Below are 15,858 nucleotides of genomic sequence, written 5' to 3'. Positions count from 1 at the left end.
AAAGGTTGGTGGTTCGAGCCCATCCGGGAGCGGTGTTTTGAGGTCTCAGATGTGACGTAAAAAGTCAAAGTTTTTCCACAATACCTGACGAACATTTAATCTTTGGGCTTCCGTTGCGCAATGGTTAACGCCGTCGGCTGTTAACCGAAAGGTTGGTGGTTCGAGCCCATCCGGGAGCAGTGTTGTGAGGTCATAGATGTAACGTAAAATTCAGAGTTTTTTAAAAATATCTGACGAACATTTAATTTTTGGGCTTCCGTGGCGCAATGGTTAGCGCATTCAGCTGTTATTCAAAAGGTTTGTGGTTCGAGCCCATCCGGGAGCGGTGTTTTGAAGTCTCGGATGTGACGTAAAAAGTCAGAGTTTTTCCACAATACCTGACGACCATTTCTTTTCTGAGCTTCCTTGGCTCGAAGGTTAGCGCGTTCGGATGTTTACCAAAAGGTTGGTGGTTCGAGCCCACCCGGCTGCCGTGTTGTGAAGTCTCAAATGTAACGTAAAAAGCCAAAGTTTTTCCACAATACCTGACGACCGTTTAATTTTTGAGCTTCCGTGGCGCAATGGTTAGCGCGTTCGGCTGTTAACCGAAAGGTTGGTGGTTCGAGCCCACCCGGGCGCGGTGTTGTGAGATATCAAACGTAATGTCAAATGCCAAAGTTTTTCCACAATACCTGACGAACATTTAAGCTTTGGGCTTCCGTGGCGCAATGGTTAGCGCGTTCGGCTGTTAACCAAAAGGTTGGTGGTTCGAGCCCACCCGGGAGCGGTGTTGTGAAATCTCACATGTAAAGTAAAAATCCAAAGTTTTTCCACAATACTTGACGAACATTTTATCTTTGGGCTTCCGTTGCGCAATGGTTAACGCCGTCGGCTGTTAACCGAAAGGTTGGTGGTTCGAGCCCATCCGGGAGCGGTGTTGTGAGGTCTTAGATGTAACGTAAAATTCAGAGTTTTTTAAAAATACCTGACGAACATTTAATCTTTGGGCTTCTGTGGCGCAATGGTTAGCGCGTTCGGCTGTTAACCAAAAGGTTGGTGGTTCGAGCCCACCCGGGAGCGGTGTTGTGAAATCTCACATGTAACGTAAAAATCCAAAGTTTTTCCACAATACCTGACGAACATTTCATCTTTGGGCTTCCGTTGCGCAATGGTTAACGCCGTCGGCTGTTAACCGAAAGGTTGGTGGTTCGAGCCCATCCGGGAGCGGTGTTGTGAGGTCTTAGATGTAACGTAAAATTCAGAGTTTTTTAAAAATAACTGACGAACATTTAATTTTTGGGCATCCGTGGCGCAATGGTTAGCGCGTTCGGCTGTTAACAGAAAGGTTGGTGGTTCGAGCCCACCCGGGAGCGGTGTTGTGAGCTCTCACATGTAACGTAAAAAGCCAAAGTGTTTCCACAATACCAGACGACCATTTAATTTTTGGGCTTCCGTGGCGCAATGGTTAGCGCGTTCAGCTGTTATTCAAAAGGTTTGTGGTTCGAGCCCATCCGGGAGCGGTGTTTTGAAGTCTCGGATGTGACGTAAAAAGTCAGAGTTTTTCCACAATACCTGACGAACATTTCATTTCTGAGCTTCCTTGGCTCGAAGGTTAGCGCGTTCGGCTGTTAACCGAAAGGTTGGTGGTTCGAGCCCACCCGGGAGCGGTGTTGTGAGATCTCACATGTAACGTAAAAATCCAAAGTTTTTCCACAATACCTGACGAACATTTAATCTTTGGGCTTCCGTTGCGCAATGGTTAACGCCGTCGGCTGTTAACCGAAAGGTTGGTGGTTCGAGCCCATCCGGGAGCGGTGTTGTGAGGTCATAGATGTAACGTAAAATTCAGAGTTTTAAAAATATCTGACGAACATTTAATTTTTGGGCTTCCGTGGCGCAATGGTTAGCGCATTCAGCTGTTATTCAAAAGGTTTGTGGTTCGAGCCCATCCGGGAGCGGTGTTTGAAGTCTCGGATGTGACGTAAAAAGTCAGAGTTTTTCCACAATACCTGACGACCATTTCATTTCTGAGCTTCCTTGGCTCGAAGGTTAGCGCGTTCGGATGTTAACCAAAAGGTTGGTGGTTCGAGCCCACCCGGCTGCCGTGTTGTGAAGTCTCAAATGTAACGTAAAAAGCCAAAGTTTTTCCACAATACCTGACGACCGTTTAATTTTTGAGCTTCCGTGGCGCAATGGTTAGCGCGTTCGGCTGTTAACCGAAAGGTTGGTGGTTCGAGCCCACCCGGGAGCGGTGTTGTGAGATCTCAAACGTAATGTCAAATGCCAAAGTTTTTCCACAATACCTGACGAACATTTAATCTTTGGGCTTCCGTGGCGCAATGGTTAGCGCGTTCGGCTGTTAACCAAAAGGTTGGTGGTTCGAGCCCACCCGGGAGCGGTGTTGTGAAATCTCACATGTAACGTAAAAATCCAAAGTTTTTCCACAATACCTGACGAACATTTTATCTTTGGGCTTCCGTTGCGCAATGGTTAACGCCGTCGGCTGTTAACCGAAAGGTTGGTGGTTCGAGCCCATCCGGGAGCGGTGTTGTGAGGTCTTAGATGTAATGTAAAATTCAGAGTTTTTTAAAAATAACTGACGAACATTTAATTTTTGGGCATCCGTGGCGCAATGGTTAGCGCGTTCGGCTGTTAACCGAAAGGTTGGTGGTTCGAGCCCATCCGGGAGCGGTGTTGTGAGCTCTCACATGTAACGTAAAAAGCCAAAGTGTTTCCACAATACCAGACGACCATTTAATTTTTGGGCTTCCGTGGCGCAATGGTTAGCGCGTTCAGCTGTTATTCAAAAGGTTTGTGGTTCGAGCCCATCCGGGAGCGGTGTTTTGAAGTCTCGGATGTGACGTAAAAAGTCAGAGTTTTTCCACAATACCTGACGACCATTTCATTTCTGAGCTTCCTTGGCTCGAAGGTTAGCGCGTTCGGCTGTTAACCGAAAGGTTGGTGGTTCGAGCCCACCCGGGAGCGGTGTTGTGAGATCTCACATGTAACGTAAAAATCCAAAGTTTTTCCACAATACCTGACGAACATTTAATCTTTGGGCTTCCGTTGCGCAATGGTTAACGCCGTCGGCTGTTAACCGAAAGGTTGGTGGTTCGAGCCCATCCGGGAGCGGTGTTGTGAGGTCATAGATGTAACGTAAAATTCAGAGTTTTAAAAATATCTGACGAACATTTAATTTTTGGGCTTCCGTGGCGCAATGGTTAGCGCATTCAGCTGTTATTCAAAAGGTTTGTGGTTCGAGCCCATCCGGGAGCGGTGTTTGAAGTCTCGGATGTGACGTAAAAAGTCAGAGTTTTTCCACAATACCTGACGACCATTTCATTTCTGAGCTTCCTTGGCTCGAAGGTTAGCGCGTTCGGATGTTAACCAAAAGGTTGGTGGTTCGAGCCCACCCGGCTGCCGTGTTGTGAAGTCTCAAATGTAACGTAAAAAGCCAAAGTTTTTCCACAATACCTGACGACCGTTTAATTTTTGAGCTTCCGTGGCGCAATGGTTAGCGCGTTCGGCTGTTAACCGAAAGGTTGGTGGTTCGAGCCCACCCGGGAGCGGTGTTGTGAGATCTCAAACGTAATGTCAAATGCCAAAGTTTTTCCACAATACCTGACGAACATTTAATCTTTGGGCTTCCGTGGCGCAATGGTTAGCGCGTTCGGCTGTTAACCAAAAGGTTGGTGGTTCGAGCCCACCCGGGAGCGGTGTTGTGAAATCTCACATGTAACGTAAAAATCCAAAGTTTTTCCACAATACCTGACGAACATTTTATCTTTGGGCTTCCGTTGCGCAATGGTTAACGCCGTCGGCTGTTAACCGAAAGGTTGGTGGTTCGAGCCCATCCGGGAGCGGTGTTGTGAGGTCTTAGATGTAATGTAAAATTCAGAGTTTTTTAAAAATAACTGACGAACATTTAATTTTTGGGCATCCGTGGCGCAATGGTTAGCGCGTTCGGCTGTTAACCGAAAGGTTGGTGGTTCGAGCCCATCCGGGAGCGGTGTTGTGAGGTCTTAGATGTAACGTAAAATTCAGAGTTTTTTAAAAATACCTGACGAACATTTAATCTTTGGGCTTCTGTGGCGCAATGGTTAGCGCGTTCGGCTGTTAACAGAAAGGTTGGTGGTTCGAGCCCACCCGGGAGCGGTGTTGTGAGCTCTCACATGTAACGTAAAAAGCCAAAGTGTTTCCACAATACCCGACTACCATTTAATTTTTGGGCTTCCGTGGCGCAATGGTTAGCGCGTTCGGCTGTTAACCGAAAGGTTGGTGGTTCGAGCCCACCCGGGAGCGGTGTTGTGAGATCTCACATGTAACGTAAAAATCCAAAGTTTTTCCACAATACCTGAGGAACATTTAATCTTTGGGCTTCCGTTGCGCAATGGTTAACGCCGTCGGCTGTTAACCGAAAGGTTGGTGGTTCGAGCCCATCCGGGAGCGGTGTCGTGAGGTCTTAGATGTAACGTAAAATTCAGAGTTTTTTAAAAATATCTGACGAACATTTAATTTTTGGGCTTCCGTGGCGCAATGGTTAGCGCGTTCAGCTGTTATTCGAAAGGTTTGTGGTTCGAGCCCATCCGGGAGCGGTGTTTTGAAGTCTCGGATGTGACGTAAAAAGTCAGAGTTTTTCCACAATACCTGACGACCATTTCATTTCTGAGCTTCCTTGGCTCGAAGGTTAGCGCGTTCGGATGTTAACCAAAAGGTTGGTGGTTCGAGCCCACCCGGCTGCCGTGTTGTGAAGTCTCAAATGTAACGTAAAAAGCCAAAGTTTTTCCACAATACCTGACGACCGTTTAATTTTTGAGCTTCCGTGGCGCAATGGTTAGCGCGTTCGGCTGTTAACCGAAAGGTTGGTGGTTCGAGCCCACCCGGGTGCGGTGTTGTGAGATCTCAAACGTAATGTCAAATGCCAAAGTTTTTCCACAATACCTGACGAACATTTAATCTTTGGGCTTCCGTGGCGCAATGGTTAGCGCGTTCGGCTGTTAACTGAAAGGTTGGTGGTTCGAGACCATCCGGGAGCGGTGTTGTGAGGTCTCAGATGTGACGTAAAAAGTCAAAGTTTTTCCACAATACCTGACGACCATTTAATTTTTGAGCTTCCGTGGCGCAATGGTTAGCGCGTTCGGCTGTTAACCGAAAGGTTGGTGGTTCGAGCCCATCCGGGAGCGGTGTTTTGAGGTCTCAGATGTGACGTAAAAAGTCAAAGTTTTTCCACAATACCTGACGAACATTTAATTTTTGGGCTTCCGTGGCGCAATGGTTAGCGCGTTCGGCTGTTAACCGAAAGGTTGGTGGTTCGAGCCCACCCGGGAGCGGTGTTGTGAGATCTCACATGTAACGTAAAAATCCAAAGTTTTTCCACAATACCTGACGAACATTTAATCTTTGGGCTTCCGTTGCGCAATGGTTAACGCCGTCGGCTGTTAACCGAAAGGTTGGTGGTTCGAGCCCATCCGGGAGCGGTGTTGTGAGGTCATAGATGTAACGTAAAATTCAGAGTTTTTTAAAAATATCTGACGAACATTTAATTTTTGGGCTTCCGTGGCGCAATGGTTAGCGCATTCAGCTGTTATTCAAAAGGTTTGTGGTTCGAGCCCATCCGGGAGCGGTGTTTGAAGTCTCGGATGTGACGTAAAAAGTCAGAGTTTTTCCACAATACCTGACGACCATTTCATTTCTGAGCTTCCTTGGCTCGAAGGTTAGCGCGTTCGGATGTTAACCAAAAGGTTGGTGGTTCGAGCCCACCCGGCTGCCGTGTTGTGAAGTCTCAAATGTAACGTAAAAAGCCAAAGTTTTTCCACAATACCTGACGACCGTTTAATTTTTGAGCTTCCGTGGCGCAATGGTTAGCGCGTTCGGCTGTTAACCGAAAGGTTGGTGGTTCGAGCCCACCCGGGAGCGGTGTTGTGAGCTCTCACATGTAACGTAAAAAGCCAAAGTGTTTCCACAATACCCGACGACCATTTAATTTTTGGGCTTCCGTGGCGCAATGGTTAGCGCGTTCGGCTGTTAACCGAAAGGTTGGTGGTTCGAGCCCACCCGGGAGCGGTGTTGTGAGATCTCACATGTAACGTAAAAATCCAAAGTTTTTCCACAATACCTGAGGAACATTTAATCTTTGGGCTTCCGTTGCGCAATGGTTAACGCCGTCGGCTGTTAACCGAAAGGTTGGTGGTTCGAGCCCATCCGGGAGCGGTGTTGTGAGGTCTTAGATGTAACGTAAAATTCAGAGTTTTTTAAAAATATCTGACGAACATTTAATTTTTGGGCTTCCGTGGCGCAATGGTTAGCGCGTTCAGCTGTTATTCGAAAGGTTTGTGGTTCGAGCCCATCCGGGAGCGGTGTTTTGAAGTCTCGGATGTGACGTAAAAAGTCAGAGTTTTTCCACAAATACCTGACGACCATTTCATTTCTGAGCTTCCTTGGCTCGAAGGTTAGCGCGTTCGGCTGTTAACCGAAAGGTTGGTGGTTCGAGCCCACCCGGGAGCGGTGTTGTGAGATCTCACATGTAACGTAAAAATCCAAAGTTTTTCCACAATACCTGACGAACATTTAATCTTTGGGCTTCCGTTGCGCAATGGTTAACGCCGTCGGCTGTTAACCGAAAGGTTGGTGGTTCGAGCCCACCCGGGAGCGGTGTTGTGAGATCTCAAACGTAATGTCAAATGCCAAAGTTTTTCCACAATACCTGACGAACATTTAATCTTTGGGCTTCCGTGGCGCAATGGTTAGCGCGTTCGGCTGTTAACCGAAAGGTTGGTGGTTCGAGCCCACCCGGGAGCGGTGTTGTGAGCTCTCACATGTAACGTAAAAAGCCAAAGTGTTTCCACAATACCCGACGACCATTTAATTTTTGGGCTTCCGTGGCGCAATGGTTAGCGCGTTCGGCTGTTAACCGAAAGGTTGGTGGTTCGAGCCCACCCGGGAGCGGTGTTGTGAGATCTCACATGTAACGTAAAAATCCAAAGTTTTTCCACAATACCTGAGGAACATTTAATCTTTGGGCTTCCGTTGCGCAATGGTTAACGCCGTCGGCTGTTAACCGAAAGGTTGGTGGTTCGAGCCCATCCGGGAGCGGTGTTGTGAGGTCTTAGATGTAACGTAAAATTCAGAGTTTTTTAAAAATATCTGACGAACATTTAATTTTTGGGCTTCCGTGGCGCAATGGTTAGCGCGTTCAGCTGTTATTCGAAAGGTTTGTGGTTCGAGCCCATCCGGGAGCGGTGTTTTGAAGTCTCGGATGTGACGTAAAAAGTCAGAGTTTTTCCACAAATACCTGACGACCATTTCATTTCTGAGCTTCCTTGGCTCGAAGGTTAGCGCGTTCGGCTGTTAACCGAAAGGTTGGTGGTTCGAGCCCACCCGGGAGCGGTGTTGTGAGATCTCACATGTAACGTAAAAATCCAAAGTTTTTCCACAATACCTGACGAACATTTAATCTTTGGGCTTCCGTTGCGCAATGGTTAACGCCGTCGGCTGTTAACCGAAAGGTTGGTGGTTCGAGCCCATCCGGGAGCGGTGTTGTGAGGTCTTAGATGTAACGTAAAATTCAGAGTTTTTTAAAAATATCTGACGAACATTTAATTTTTGGGCTTCCGTGGCGCAATGGTTAGCGCATTCAGCTGTTATTCAAAAGGTTTGTGGTTCGACCCCATCCGGGAGCGGTGTTTTGAAGTCTCGGATGTGACGTAAAAAGTCAGAGTTTTTCCACAATACCTGACGACCATTTCATTTCTGAGCTTCCTTGGCTCGAAGGTTAGCGCGTTCGGATGTTAACCAAAAGGTTGGTGGTTCGAGCCCACCCGGCTGCCGTGTTGTGAAGTCTCAAATGTAACGTAAAAAGCCAAAGTTTTTCCACAATACCTGACGACCGTTTAATTTTTGAGCTTCCGTGGCGCAATGGTTAGCGCGTTCGGCTGTTAACCGAAAGGTTGGTGGTTCGAGCCCACCCGGGAGCGGTGTTGTGAGATCTCAAACGTAATGTCAAATGCGAAAGTTTTTCCACAATACCTGACGAACATTTAATTTTTGGGCATCCGTGGCGCAATGGTTAGCGCGTTCGGCTGTTAACCGAAAGGTTGGTGGTTCGAGCCCATCCGGGAGCGGTGTTGTGAGGTCTTAGATGTAACGTAAAATTCATAGTTTTTTAAAAATACCTGACGAACATTTAATCTTTGGGCTTCTGTGGCGCAATGGTTAGCGCGTTCGGCTGTTAACAGAAAGGTTGGTGGTTCGAGCCCACCCGGGAGCGGTGTTGTGAGCTCTCACATGTAACGTAAAAAGCCAAAGTGTTTCCACAATACCCGACGACCATTTAATTTTTGGGCTTCCGTGGCGCAATGGTTAGCGCGTTCGGCTGTTAACCGAAAGGTTGGTGGTTCGAGCCCACCCGGGAGCGGTGTTGTGAGATCTCCCATGTAACGTAAAAATCCAAAGTTTTTCCACAATACCTGAGGAACATTTAATCTTTGGGCTTCCGTTGCGCAATGGTTAACGCCGTCGGCTGTTAACCGAAAGGTTGGTGGTTCGAGCCCATCCGGGAGCGGTGTTGTGAGGTCTTAGATGTAACGTAAAATTCAGAGTTTTTTAAAAATATCTGACGAACATTTAATTTTTGGGCTTCCGTGGCGCAATGGTTAGCGCGTTCAGCTGTTATTCAAAAGGTTTGTGGTTCGAGCCCATCCGGGAGCGGTGTTTTGAAGTCTCGGATGTGACGTAAAAAGTCAGAGTTTTTCCACAATACCTGACGACCATTTCATTTCTGAGCTTCCTTGGCTCGAAGGTTAGCGCGTTCGGCTGTTAACCGAAAGGTTGGTGGTTCGAGCCCACCCGGGAGCGGTGTTGTGAGATCTCACATGTAACGTAAAAATCCAAAGTTTTTCCACAATACCTGACGAACATTTAATCTTTGGGCTTCCGTTGCGCAATGGTTAACGCCGTCGGCTGTTAACCGAAAGGTTGGTGGTTCGAGCCCATCCGGGAGCGGTGTTGTGAGGTCATAGATGTAACGTAAAATTCAGAGTTTTTAAAAATATCTGACGAACATTTAATTTTTGGGCTTCCGTGGCGCAATGGTTAGCGCGTTCAGCTGTTATTCAAAAGGTTTGTGGTTCGAGCCCATCCGGGAGCGGTGTTTTGAAGTCTCGGATGTGACGTAAAAAGTCAGAGTTTTTCCACAATACCTGACGACCATTTCATTTCTGAGCTTCCTTGGCTCGAAGGTTAGCGCGTTCGGATGTTAACCAAAAGGTTGGTGGTTCGAGCCCACCCGGCTGCCGTGTTGTGAGATCTCAAACGTAATGTCAAATGCGAAAGTTTTTCCACAATACCTGACGAACATTTAATCTTTGGGCTTCCGTGGCGCAATGGTTAGCGCGTTCGGCTGTTAACTGAAAGGTTGGTGGTTCGAGACCATCCGGGAGCGGTGTTGTGAGGTCTCAGATGAGACGTAAAAAGTCAAAGTTTTTCCACAATACCTGACGAACATTTAATCTTTGGGCTTCCGTGGCGCAATGGTTAGCGCGTTCGGCTGTTAACCGAAAGGTTGGTGGTTCGAGCCCACCCGGGAGCGGTGTTGTGAAATCTCACATGTAACGTAAAAATCCAAAGTTTTTCCACAATACCTGACGAACATTTTATCTTTGGGCTTCCGTTAAGCAATGGTTAACGCCGTCGGCTGTTAACCGAAAGGTTGGTGGTTCGAGCCCATCCGTGAGCGGTGTTGTGAGGTCTGAGATATGACGTAAAAAGTCAAAGTTTTTCCACAATACCTGACGAACATTTAATCTTTGGGCTTCCGTTGCGCAATGGTTAACGCCGTCGGCTGTTAACCGAAAGGTTGGTGGTTCGAGCCCACCCAAGAGCGGTGTTGTGAAATCTCACATGTAACGTAAAAATCCAAAGTTTTTCCACAATACCTGACGAACATTTAATCGTTGGGCTTCCGTGGCGCAATGGTTAGCGCGTTCGGCTGTTAACCGAAAGGTTGGTGGTTCGAGCCCACCCGGGAGCGGTGTTGTGAAATCTCACAGGTAACGTAAAACTCAGAGTTTTTTAAAAATACCTGACGAACATTTAATTTTTGGGCTTCCGTGGCGCAATGGTTAGCGCGTTCGGCTGTTAACCGAAAGGTTGGTGGTTCGAGCCCACCCGGGAGCGGTGTTGTGAGATCTCAAACGTAATGTCAAATGCCAAAGTTTTTCCACAATACCTGACGAACATTTAATCTTTGGGCTTCCGTGGCGCAATGGTTAGCGCGTTCGGCTGTTAACCGAAAGGTTGGTGGTTCGAGCCCACCCGGGAGCGGTGTTGTGAGCTCTCACATGTAACGTAAAAAGCCAAAGTGTTTCCACAATACCCGACGACCATTTAATTTTTGGGCTTCCGTGGCGCAATGGTTAGCGCGTTCGGCTGTTAACCGAAAGGTTGGTGGTTCGAGCCCACCCGGGAGCGGTGTTGTGAGATCTCACATGTAACGTAAAAATCCAAAGTTTTTCCACAATACCTGAGGAACATTTAATCTTTGGGCTTCCGTTGCGCAATGGTTAACGCCGTCGGCTGTTAACCGAAAGGTTGGTGGTTCGAGCCCATCCGGGAGCGGTGTTGTGAGGTCTTAGATGTAACGTAAAATTCAGAGTTTTTTAAAAATATCTGACGAACATTTAATTTTTGGGCTTCCGTGGCGCAATGGTTAGCGCGTTCAGCTGTTATTCGAAAGGTTTGTGGTTCGAGCCCATCCGGGAGCGGTGTTTTGAAGTCTCGGATGTGACGTAAAAAGTCAGAGTTTTTCCACAATACCTGACGACCATTTCATTTCTGAGCTTCCTTGGCTCGAAGGTTAGCGCGTTCGGCTGTTAACCGAAAGGTTGGTGGTTCGAGCCCACCCGGGAGCGGTGTTGTGAGATCTCACATGTAACGTAAAAATCCAAAGTTTTTCCACAATACCTGACGAACATTTAATCTTTGGGCTTCCGTTGCGCAATGGTTAACGCCGTCGGCTGTTAACCGAAAGGTTGGTGGTTCGAGCCCATCCGGGAGCGGTGTTGTGAGGTCTTAGATGTAACGTAAAATTCAGAGTTTTTTAAAAATATCTGACGAACATTTAATTTTTGGGCTTCCGTGGCGCAATGGTTAGCGCATTCAGCTGTTATTCAAAAGGTTTGTGGTTCGACCCCATCCGGGAGCGGTGTTTTGAAGTCTCGGATGTGACGTAAAAAGTCAGAGTTTTTCCACAATACCTGACGACCATTTCATTTCTGAGCTTCCTTGGCTCGAAGGTTAGCGCGTTCGGATGTTAACCAAAAGGTTGGTGGTTCGAGCCCACCCGGCTGCCGTGTTGTGAAGTCTCAAATGTAACGTAAAAAGCCAAAGTTTTTCCACAATACCTGACGACCGTTTAATTTTTGAGCTTCCGTGGCGCAATGGTTAGCGCGTTCGGCTGTTAACCGAAAGGTTGGTGGTTCGAGCCCACCCGGGAGCGGTGTTGTGAGATCTCAAACGTAATGTCAAATGCGAAAGTTTTTCCACAATACCTGACGAACATTTAATTTTTGGGCATCCGTGGCGCAATGGTTAGCGCGTTCGGCTGTTAACCGAAAGGTTGGTGGTTCGAGCCCATCCGGGAGCGGTGTTGTGAGGTCTTAGATGTAACGTAAAATTCATAGTTTTTTAAAAATACCTGACGAACATTTAATCTTTGGGCTTCTGTGGCGCAATGGTTAGCGCGTTCGGCTGTTAACAGAAAGGTTGGTGGTTCGAGCCCACCCGGGAGCGGTGTTGTGAGCTCTCACATGTAACGTAAAAAGCCAAAGTGTTTCCACAATACCCGACGACCATTTAATTTTTGGGCTTCCGTGGCGCAATGGTTAGCGCGTTCGGCTGTTAACCGAAAGGTTGGTGGTTCGAGCCCACCCGGGAGCGGTGTTGTGAGATCTCCCATGTAACGTAAAAATCCAAAGTTTTTCCACAATACCTGAGGAACATTTAATCTTTGGGCTTCCGTTGCGCAATGGTTAACGCCGTCGGCTGTTAACCGAAAGGTTGGTGGTTCGAGCCCATCCGGGAGCGGTGTTGTGAGGTCTTAGATGTAACGTAAAATTCAGAGTTTTTTAAAAATATCTGACGAACATTTAATTTTTGGGCTTCCGTGGCGCAATGGTTAGCGCGTTCAGCTGTTATTCAAAAGGTTTGTGGTTCGAGCCCATCCGGGAGCGGTGTTTTGAAGTCTCGGATGTGACGTAAAAAGTCAGAGTTTTTCCACAATACCTGACGACCATTTCATTTCTGAGCTTCCTTGGCTCGAAGGTTAGCGCGTTCGGCTGTTAACCGAAAGGTTGGTGGTTCGAGCCCACCCGGGAGCGGTGTTGTGAGATCTCACATGTAACGTAAAAATCCAAAGTTTTTCCACAATACCTGACGAACATTTAATCTTTGGGCTTCCGTTGCGCAATGGTTAACGCCGTCGGCTGTTAACCGAAAGGTTGGTGGTTCGAGCCCATCCGGGAGCGGTGTTGTGAGGTCATAGATGTAACGTAAAATTCAGAGTTTTTAAAAATATCTGACGAACATTTAATTTTTGGGCTTCCGTGGCGCAATGGTTAGCGCATTCAGCTGTTATTCAAAAGGTTTGTGGTTCGAGCCCATCCGGGAGCGGTGTTTTGAAGTCTCGGATGTGACGTAAAAAGTCAGAGTTTTTCCACAATACCTGACGACCATTTCATTTCTGAGCTTCCTTGGCTCGAAGGTTAGCGCGTTCGGATGTTAACCAAAAGGTTGGTGGTTCGAGCCCACCCGGCTGCCGTGTTGTGAGATCTCAAACGTAATGTCAAATGCGAAAGTTTTTCCACAATACCTGACGAACATTTAATCTTTGGGCTTCCGTGGCGCAATGGTTAGCGCGTTCGGCTGTTAACTGAAAGGTTGGTGGTTCGAGACCATCCGGGAGCGGTGTTGTGAGGTCTCAGATGAGACGTAAAAAGTCAAAGTTTTTCCACAATACCTGACGAACATTTAATCTTTGGGCTTCCGTGGCGCAATGGTTAGCGCGTTCGGCTGTTAACCGAAAGGTTGGTGGTTCGAGCCCACCCGGGAGCGGTGTTGTGAAATCTCACATGTAACGTAAAAATCCAAAGTTTTTCCACAATACCTGACGAACATTTTATCTTTGGGCTTCCGTTAAGCAATGGTTAACGCCGTCGGCTGTTAACCGAAAGGTTGGTGGTTCGAGCCCATCCGTGAGCGGTGTTGTGAGGTCTGAGATATGACGTAAAAAGTCAAAGTTTTTCCACAATACCTGACGAACATTTAATCTTTGGGCTTCCGTTGCGCAATGGTTAACGCCGTCGGCTGTTAACCGAAAGGTTGGTGGTTCGAGCCCACCCAAGAGCGGTGTTGTGAAATCTCACATGTAACGTAAAAATCCAAAGTTTTTCCACAATACCTGACGAACATTTAATCGTTGGGCTTCCGTGGCGCAATGGTTAGCGCGTTCGGCTGTTAACCGAAAGGTTGGTGGTTCGAGCCCACCCGGGAGCGGTGTTGTGAAATCTCACAGGTAACGTAAAACTCAGAGTTTTTTAAAAATACCTGACGAACATTTAATTTTTGGGCTTCCGTGGCGCAATGGTTAGCGCGTTCGGCTGTTAACCGAAAGGTTAGTGGTTCGAGCCCATCCGTGAGCGGTGTTGTGAGGTCTGAGATATGACGTAAAAAGTCAAAGTTTTTCCACAATACCTGACGAACACTTAATCTTTGGGCTTCCGTTGCGCAATGGTTAACGCCGTCGGCTGTTAACCGAAAGGTTGGTGGTTCGAGCCCACCCAAGAGCGGTGTTGTGAAATCTCACATGTAACGTAAAAATCCAAAGTTTTTCCACAATACCTGACGAACATTTAATCGTTGGGCTTCTGTGGCGCAATGGTTAGCGCGTTCGGCTGTTAACAGAAAGGTTGGTGGTTCGAGCCCACCCGGGAGCGGTGTTGTGAGCTCTCACATGTAACGTAAAAAGCCAAAGTGTTTCCACAATACCCGACGACCATTTAATTTTTGGGCTTCCGTGGCGCAATGGTTAGCGCGTTCGGCTGTTAACCGAAAGGTTAGTGGTTCGAGCCCATCCGTGAGCGGTGTTGTGAGGTCTCAGATGTGACGTAAAAAGTCAAAGTTTTTCCACAATACCTGACGAACATTTAATCTTTGGGCTTCCGTTGCGCAATGGTTAACGCCGTCGGCTGTTAACCGAAAGGTTGGTGGTTCGAGCCCATCCGGGAAAGGTGTTGTGAGGTCATAGATGTAACGTAAAATTCAGAGTTTTTAAAAATATCTGACGAACATTTAATTTTTGGGCTTCCGTGGCGCAATGGTTAGCGCATTCAGCTGTTATTCAAAAGGTTTGTGGTTCGAGCCCATCCGGGAGCGGTGTTTTGAAGTCTCGGATGTGACGTAAAAAGTCAGAGTTTTTCCACAATACCTGACGACCATTTCATTTCTGAGCTTCCTTGGCTCGAAGGTTAGCGCGTTCGGATGTTAACCAAAAGGTTGGTGGTTCGAGCCCACCCGGCTGCCGTGTTGTGAAGTCTCAAATGTAACGTAAAAAGCCAAAGTTTTTCCACAATACCTGACGACCGTTTAATTTTTGAGCTTCCGTGGCGCAATGGTTAGCGCGTTCGGCTGTTAACCGAAAGGTTGGTGGTTCGAGCCCACCCGGGAGCGGTGTTGTGAGATCTCAAACGTAATGTCAAATGCGAAAGTTTTTCCACAATACCTGACGAACATTTAATCTTTGGGCTTCCGTGGCGCAATGGTTAGCGCGTTCGGCTGTTAACTGAAAGGTTGGTGGTTCGAGACCATCCGGGAGCGGTGTTGTGAGGTCTCAGATGTGACGTAAAAAGTCAAAGTTTTTCCACAATACCTGACGAACATTTAATCTTTGGGCTTCCGTGGCGCAATGGTTAGCGCGTTCGGCTGTTAACCGAAAGGTTGGTGGTTCGAGCCCACCCGGGAGCGGTGTTGTGAAATCTCACATGTAACGTAAAAATCCAAAGTTTTTCCACAATACCTGACGAACATTTTATCTTTGGGCTTCCGTTGCGCAATGGTTAACGCCGTCGGCTGTTAACCGAAAGGTTGGTGGTTCGAGCCCATCCGTGAGCGGTGTTGTGAGGTCTGAGATATGACGTAAAAAGTCAAAGTTTTTCCACAATACCTGACGAACATTTAATCTTTGGGCTTCCGTTGCGCAATGGTTAACGCCGTCGGCTGTTAACCGAAAGGTTGGTGGTTCGAGCCCACCCAAGAGCGGTGTTGTGAAATCTCACATGTAACGTAAAAATCCAAAGTTTTTCCACAATACCTGACGACCATTTAATCGTTGGGCTTCCGTGGCGCAATGGTTAGCGCGTTCGGCTGTTAACCGAAAGGTTGGTGGTTCGAGCCCACCCGGGAGCGGTGTTGTGAAATCTCACAGGTAACGTAAAACTCAGAGTTTTTTAAAAATACCTGACGAACATTTAATCTTTGGGCTTCTGTGGCGCAATGGTTAGCGCGTTCGGCTGTTAACAGAAAGGTTGGTGGTTCGAGCCCACCCGGGAGCAGTGTTGTGAGCTCTCACATGTAACGTAAAAAGCCAAAGTGTTTCCACAATACCCGACGACCATTTAATTTTTGGGCTTCCGTGGCGCAATGGTTAGCGCGTTCGGCTGTTAACCGAAAGGTTAGTGGTTCGAGCCCATCCGTGAGCGGTGTTGTGAGGTCTCAGATGTGACGTAAAAAGTCAAAGTTTTTCCACAATACCTGACGAACATTTAATCTTTGGGCTTCCGTTGCGCAATGGTTAACGCCGTCGGCTGTTAACCGAAAGGTTGGTGGTTC

At 47.6% G+C, this 15,858-nt stretch overlaps 22 non-coding genes across 22 annotated transcripts; all 22 read left to right on the top strand.

Annotated features, from left to right (window-relative positions):
• Positions 1-2,157: 2,157 nt before the first annotated feature.
• Positions 2,158-2,230, top strand: TRNAN-GUU (transfer RNA asparagine (anticodon GUU)). Its single transcript has one exon. It is a non-coding gene; the product is annotated as a tRNA-Asn (tRNA).
• Positions 2,231-3,475: 1,245 nt separating this feature from the next.
• On the top strand, positions 3,476-3,548 carry TRNAN-GUU (transfer RNA asparagine (anticodon GUU)). The gene has a single exon. It is a non-coding gene; the product is annotated as a tRNA-Asn (tRNA).
• A 660-nt stretch (positions 3,549-4,208) lies between these two features.
• TRNAN-GUU (transfer RNA asparagine (anticodon GUU)) lies at positions 4,209-4,281 on the top strand. The gene has a single exon. It is a non-coding gene; the product is annotated as a tRNA-Asn (tRNA).
• A 955-nt stretch (positions 4,282-5,236) lies between these two features.
• Positions 5,237-5,309, top strand: TRNAN-GUU (transfer RNA asparagine (anticodon GUU)). Its single transcript has one exon. It is a non-coding gene; the product is annotated as a tRNA-Asn (tRNA).
• A 513-nt stretch (positions 5,310-5,822) lies between these two features.
• TRNAN-GUU (transfer RNA asparagine (anticodon GUU)) lies at positions 5,823-5,895 on the top strand. The gene has a single exon. It is a non-coding gene; the product is annotated as a tRNA-Asn (tRNA).
• A 74-nt stretch (positions 5,896-5,969) lies between these two features.
• Positions 5,970-6,042, top strand: TRNAN-GUU (transfer RNA asparagine (anticodon GUU)). Its single transcript has one exon. It is a non-coding gene; the product is annotated as a tRNA-Asn (tRNA).
• A 662-nt stretch (positions 6,043-6,704) lies between these two features.
• On the top strand, positions 6,705-6,777 carry TRNAN-GUU (transfer RNA asparagine (anticodon GUU)). Its single transcript has one exon. It is a non-coding gene; the product is annotated as a tRNA-Asn (tRNA).
• Positions 6,778-6,851: 74 nt separating this feature from the next.
• On the top strand, positions 6,852-6,924 carry TRNAN-GUU (transfer RNA asparagine (anticodon GUU)). Its single transcript has one exon. It is a non-coding gene; the product is annotated as a tRNA-Asn (tRNA).
• A 955-nt stretch (positions 6,925-7,879) lies between these two features.
• On the top strand, positions 7,880-7,952 carry TRNAN-GUU (transfer RNA asparagine (anticodon GUU)). The gene has a single exon. It is a non-coding gene; the product is annotated as a tRNA-Asn (tRNA).
• Positions 7,953-8,319: 367 nt separating this feature from the next.
• On the top strand, positions 8,320-8,392 carry TRNAN-GUU (transfer RNA asparagine (anticodon GUU)). Its single transcript has one exon. It is a non-coding gene; the product is annotated as a tRNA-Asn (tRNA).
• Positions 8,393-9,492: 1,100 nt separating this feature from the next.
• TRNAN-GUU (transfer RNA asparagine (anticodon GUU)) lies at positions 9,493-9,565 on the top strand. Its single transcript has one exon. It is a non-coding gene; the product is annotated as a tRNA-Asn (tRNA).
• A 368-nt stretch (positions 9,566-9,933) lies between these two features.
• On the top strand, positions 9,934-10,006 carry TRNAN-GUU (transfer RNA asparagine (anticodon GUU)). The gene has a single exon. It is a non-coding gene; the product is annotated as a tRNA-Asn (tRNA).
• Positions 10,007-10,079: 73 nt separating this feature from the next.
• On the top strand, positions 10,080-10,152 carry TRNAN-GUU (transfer RNA asparagine (anticodon GUU)). Its single transcript has one exon. It is a non-coding gene; the product is annotated as a tRNA-Asn (tRNA).
• Positions 10,153-10,226: 74 nt separating this feature from the next.
• On the top strand, positions 10,227-10,299 carry TRNAN-GUU (transfer RNA asparagine (anticodon GUU)). Its single transcript has one exon. It is a non-coding gene; the product is annotated as a tRNA-Asn (tRNA).
• Positions 10,300-10,373: 74 nt separating this feature from the next.
• TRNAN-GUU (transfer RNA asparagine (anticodon GUU)) lies at positions 10,374-10,446 on the top strand. Its single transcript has one exon. It is a non-coding gene; the product is annotated as a tRNA-Asn (tRNA).
• A 954-nt stretch (positions 10,447-11,400) lies between these two features.
• Positions 11,401-11,473, top strand: TRNAN-GUU (transfer RNA asparagine (anticodon GUU)). Its single transcript has one exon. It is a non-coding gene; the product is annotated as a tRNA-Asn (tRNA).
• Positions 11,474-11,840: 367 nt separating this feature from the next.
• TRNAN-GUU (transfer RNA asparagine (anticodon GUU)) lies at positions 11,841-11,913 on the top strand. Its single transcript has one exon. It is a non-coding gene; the product is annotated as a tRNA-Asn (tRNA).
• A 1,100-nt stretch (positions 11,914-13,013) lies between these two features.
• TRNAN-GUU (transfer RNA asparagine (anticodon GUU)) lies at positions 13,014-13,086 on the top strand. Its single transcript has one exon. It is a non-coding gene; the product is annotated as a tRNA-Asn (tRNA).
• A 368-nt stretch (positions 13,087-13,454) lies between these two features.
• On the top strand, positions 13,455-13,527 carry TRNAN-GUU (transfer RNA asparagine (anticodon GUU)). Its single transcript has one exon. It is a non-coding gene; the product is annotated as a tRNA-Asn (tRNA).
• Positions 13,528-14,627: 1,100 nt separating this feature from the next.
• Positions 14,628-14,700, top strand: TRNAN-GUU (transfer RNA asparagine (anticodon GUU)). Its single transcript has one exon. It is a non-coding gene; the product is annotated as a tRNA-Asn (tRNA).
• A 221-nt stretch (positions 14,701-14,921) lies between these two features.
• TRNAN-GUU (transfer RNA asparagine (anticodon GUU)) lies at positions 14,922-14,994 on the top strand. The gene has a single exon. It is a non-coding gene; the product is annotated as a tRNA-Asn (tRNA).
• A 368-nt stretch (positions 14,995-15,362) lies between these two features.
• TRNAN-GUU (transfer RNA asparagine (anticodon GUU)) lies at positions 15,363-15,435 on the top strand. The gene has a single exon. It is a non-coding gene; the product is annotated as a tRNA-Asn (tRNA).
• The last annotated feature ends 423 nt before the right edge of the window (positions 15,436-15,858 follow it).

The sequence above is a fragment of the Phalangium opilio genome, unplaced genomic scaffold (assembly GCF_054372755.1).
Source record: "Phalangium opilio isolate 3A_F unplaced genomic scaffold, DU_Popi_V2 ptg000352l_1, whole genome shotgun sequence".
NCBI lineage: Eukaryota > Metazoa > Arthropoda > Arachnida > Opiliones > Phalangiidae > Phalangium > Phalangium opilio.
Note: the sequence above shows the minus strand (reverse complement) of the source record. Positions and strands in the feature narration are given on the sequence as shown.